Source organism: Coptis chinensis, chromosome 7, assembly GCF_015680905.1.
Source record: "Coptis chinensis isolate HL-2020 chromosome 7, ASM1568090v1, whole genome shotgun sequence".
Lineage (NCBI taxonomy): Eukaryota > Viridiplantae > Streptophyta > Magnoliopsida > Ranunculales > Ranunculaceae > Coptis > Coptis chinensis.
Genome location: NC_141462.1, coordinates 86,658,298 through 86,663,310, shown reverse-complemented (window position 1 = coordinate 86,663,310; position 5,013 = coordinate 86,658,298). Strand labels below are relative to the sequence as shown.

At 35.1% G+C, this 5,013-nt stretch overlaps 1 pseudogene; it reads left to right on the top strand.

Moving 5' to 3' along the window:
* The first annotated feature begins 370 nt into the window (after positions 1–370).
* On the top strand, positions 371–3,867 carry LOC147489624 (beta-galactosidase-like; annotated as a pseudogene).
* The last annotated feature ends 1,146 nt before the right edge of the window (positions 3,868–5,013 follow it).

The window sequence follows — 5,013 nt, the reverse complement described above, 5'->3', positions numbered from 1 at the left end:
TATTTATACCGAAATTAAATGCAATAAACCAGTCGTCTCTTTTCTTCTTCTCTTTCTTCTTATACGCCCTTTCACTCTCCCAAATCTCCCATAATTTGCTCTCCCTTTAAAAAAAAAATTAAACTGAAAGCCACAAAAAAAAAAAAACATATATCCCTAATTGATTGTCTCTCGCGTTTCACGATTCTAAACCGATTATTGTTTAAAGCAAATATATATATATATATATATATATATATATATATATATATATATATATATATATATATATATATATATATATATTCTCCTGTATCTGAGTCAAAAGGTAATATGTTTCTCCTTTTTTTCAAGAATCGGAGTTTGAAACTTGTGACCTCAAAGGTCAGAGATGAAGATGGTACCACTGGATGGAGGGTTTTCTTGGAAGTCGCATACAATGAAGAACATGTTTCGTGATATGATGACAATTCAAACACGATTGATAGGACTGTTGGAGGAAATAAATATCACAAGAGATGCCTCGGACTATCGTGGTACTTTCAACAGAGTGAGTAATTATGACAAACCATTGTCGTCTTTTACGTTTCGAGACATTGATAAAAGAAAAAGGTCGTTTATCTAATATATTATTCTACTTGGATTGTCCTGATTTGAACTCATGGTCTCAAGTTAGACTTGGAAAACCGAGATCGCTTTGTTGGCGATACATTGTGACACAGATCAAATATCAAATGTAATTTCTGGTTTGGTCACTCCGAAAATAGAGATGTTGGCTCACATTTTTCTAAGAGAATGCAAGTTTGAACTTGATTTGTTATCTTATGTAGTTTTTTTTTTTTTTTATTGATTCTTTTCTCTCAACATTCAGAGTTAAGATAGATCCGGATGAAGCCTTCTTGAATAATGAGCGATTATCATGTACTCATAGTGTTGTCAGCAGGTCATGCTTTGCATGTCTTTCTTAATGGACAATTATCAGGTAAGCAAGGTCTGTTTTACCTTCTATGGAAACTAATTACACAAACAAAGATATCATTACTATAGCTTATATTCTTAATTTTTTCATTGCTTTCGGTCTTCTTGGCAGGAACTGTGTATGGGAGTTTAGAAAACCACAAACTGACATTCATTAGTAGAAGCTGACATTAACAAGATTTCCTTACTTAGTATAGTTGTTGGCCTCTCGGTTTGTTCTTACTCTTTCAGTGAATTTTCCTTATACTTTGTGAAGCACGTTTGCTGCAAGGAATATTATCGTTGTTTTTTTTTTTTTTTTTTTTTTTTTTAAAGAATAGTGGTTCACATTTTGAGACATGGAATGCTGGGGTTCTTGGCCCTGTCATGTTAAATGGTCTTAATGAGGGGAGACGAGACTTTTCATGGCAAAAATGGTCTTACAAGGTCTGTCTTGCTATTAGTTCCTTTAAATTTCCATTGTTACCACCAAATAGAGGCTGACTCTTTAGATTTTTACTCGCATGATTGGTTTAGAAGGAGAAGTTTTGAGTCTTCATTCACTCGATTGGAAGTTCTTCGTTGAGTGCGTACAAGGATCTTTTGTGGCTCAAAAGCAACCGCTAACATGGTACAAGGTGAGAATTTTCAACATTATTAGTGCCACTTTTTTTTTAACGATTTCAAAGCCTATATCAACCATCCTTTTCTAATGGCCTGATATGATGTATTTTCCTTTGTTGTGATGCTTTTAGACTACATTCAATTTAACATATGGGAATGATCCCTTGGCTTTAGATATGGGTAGCATGGGTAAAGGTCAGGTATGGATAAATAAGCAGAGCATTGGCATTCTTGGCCCGCATACAAAGCATCTGGTACTTGTGGTAGTTGCAGTTATACTGGAACGTATGACGAGAAGAAATGCCTACGCAATTGCGGAGATGCCTCCCAGAGATGGTGAGGCAAAGGTGAGCTTTCCTAATTACATAGTTTATGTTAATCAATGTTACCTAATCAATCTTTTATGTTCGATGCAGGTATCATGTCCCCCGCTCATGGCTGAATCCAAGCGGTAACCTTTTAGTCATATTTGAAGAATGGGGCGGTGACCCAAATGGAATTTCTTTGGTTAGCCGAACCGTTGACAGTGTTTGTGCTGATATATTTGAATTGCAACCGACGTTGTTAAGTTATCAGAGGCAAGTCTCTGGAACAATCAACCAGCCATTAAGGCCCAAAGCTCATTTAAGGTGTTCTTCTGGGCAGAAAATTTCGTCTATAAAGTTTGCTAGCTTTGGAACTCCGGCAGCTTCAAGGAGGGGAGCTGTCATGCCCATAAGTCATATGATGCTTTTGAAAAGGTAGAAAATTCGCATGAGAATGGCCTACTCACCACTTTTTTTTTTCTTTGTTTGAGTAGTCTATTTTTTTCATGGTTACTATTTATGTTGTAATTGTATGAAAAGCTAATATTTTTGTTTCTTCATCTATATTATAGTTACTGATTTCATCCCATCGGTTGGAGTTCATTTTACGACGATTCATAGGTAATGGATTCACTATAAAATTACTATTCTCAATATCTCCCCCTATAATTTCTTGAAGTCCTTGGTATCAAATCAATACTTCTCAATTTGTTTGGAGTTCGTCTTCATTCCAGGCGTATGATTTTTGTATTTATGTTGAAACAATTTAAGATGTAATGAAGCATTTTTTTTCCTGCTTAATTTATAAAGCAGGCATAGTACTAAATTTATTAAGTACGCTTACATTAAAATTAAGTATTTTTGTTAATATTAGTGTCATAATTAAATAATTATAATATGAAGGCCTCTAATTAAATATTGATAAGGTTCAAAAATGATCTACAAAAGCTACTATATGAGATGAGAATTTGGTTGTCTCATCTCACAAGTAGTGCTTCTACGGCTAACCTTGTGCATTGAAATTTATAAATTTCTTTTTGTATGGTAGCATGAGTACAGGACACTGTTAGAAATGACATACCCAAATATTCACTTTGTATTTACTTCCCTTCCTACTTGCTAATTGATTTGTATTAGAAATTGTTTTTGTTTCAAACACGCCAGGACTAATTAGGGGTATCAAATCTTATGGGAAACATTTTATCTGAATGTTGTGAAGTTCTGATATCCTTTCCATCTAAACTTTCTACGTATCTATTGTATATATATGTTGTAGTAAAATCAGGAACTGACATGAAATGCTCCTGTTCTTATTTGTGAGGGAGATACTATGCTTATGCAGAAAGTTTTCCTTGATTAACTTCTTCACTAACAATTTTGTAGGTTGACACAACACTTTTTGTTAATCTGACATTGATATATGATTTTGTATATGCACTTAAACATTAATAGTATTATTTGACTGTTTGTTTTCTGGTTGATTTAAGCGCATGCACATGTTGACAAGTCAAAATGTGTATTCTTGAGTACATTCAAATACCAATAGAAGATTGACCAAATGTAATTTTACACGTTTCCTATATAGCACAATTAAGAAAATTTTCAGTGATGAAGATGGGAAGACCTTTATCTTGCTGATGACAAAGCTGTAGTACTTCAACTTACACAATGAAGGAGCCTGTAGGACGAACGTACTTGTGGGCTATTAGATAACCTATAGCATAAAATAAACCTTACTGACTAGCCTTCCTGACCATCGTCCTATTTTTTTGTACTATTTAAATGTTTCTTTCTGCAACATAATTACTTGGATACATACGCCTCTTCTTTTTGTTGTCACAGTACTTACTCCTATCCTTCTTCATATGGTTAGGTGAAACCTCTTAAGCACTCTTCAGATTTGCCACCTCCAGGAAACAAAAGGTCGTACTTATATTTCCAGCTGTATGATTTTCCTGCGTCCCACCAGTGGAGCGAAGCAAGTAATGAAGAAGTGGATTGAAGAACTCCAGGGTCAGCCATGGTCCAGAAAAGCCAAGTCTAACGACCAACCCGCTTTCAACTGGGCTTTGAATAAACTCTTTGGGGATGTACTCAATTTTTTTTCTCTTGCTATTTTCCCACATTTTATATTTTTGTTGTATAGTGTGTTTGATTTGAATTGGAATGGGAGAAATGTTTGATGGAGTGAGTATACGGTAGTTGTCCATTTATTATAAATAAACCATTCTGTTTTTAGGATAATGAAAAGGAAAGAACAGCTCTTAAAATAGAAATGTTATTCCTCATTCTCGACTGGAGTTCAAGATGAAAAATGATATACTTGAGATGGATCCTTGGGATTGTTCAGTCTGTGTAACCGGTAGCTGATTTACAATTTGAACCACTTTATTTATGAGTTCATGATGCTAGAATTACAAAAGGAAAATGGAGATAAATAACTGGAGAGCAAATTCGGTCCTTATGGCACTACTATTCATTAGAATGAATAAATAGAGAAGCAAAAATTCTCCCAAACTCATGAGGTGAAAGTGATATACTTAGGTTCATCATTTGGCTGATCGTCAAGAAAGTCAGTCAAATCGGGATGATCTGGATCACATAATTAGCAAACAACTTCTGAAAATGTCACCTTTGTGGCTTTGCCTCATCTATTTCTCCTTAAATAGTGCGTGATTTTTTATGTTTACTTTTCTGGTGCTGGTCGATCTGTATTTGCTGCCACAAGTGGCATTCCCTTCAGGAGGGTTGTACTTTAAGAATCAGACATGGGTCCAGGAAACCAAGGGGCAGCATGTTATCATCCATAATAATTACATCATTGGTTCTGACAAGAAAATAAAGCATTTTCATGATTTTGGACTCACGGTTGGTGGATGATCGTGCACAAGAATCCCCTTGGCGAGTATAGAATGACCTTATTCACCAAACAAAGTACACATTTTTTTAGTCCACTAAGCCCACGGTTGCCGTCGGTCTTTGGTTGCTAATGTTAAAAGTGTCCAATTTGCGTACCTTTGAAAATTCAGTAGATAACAGGCAATTATATTCATCATTGGTCGCAGGGTGTCTTATTTGCTATTTCCTTCCTGTGCTTATGAGAGATACAAGGTGTGAATGTTAACTGGAAGGAATTGAAGCAGCTTTC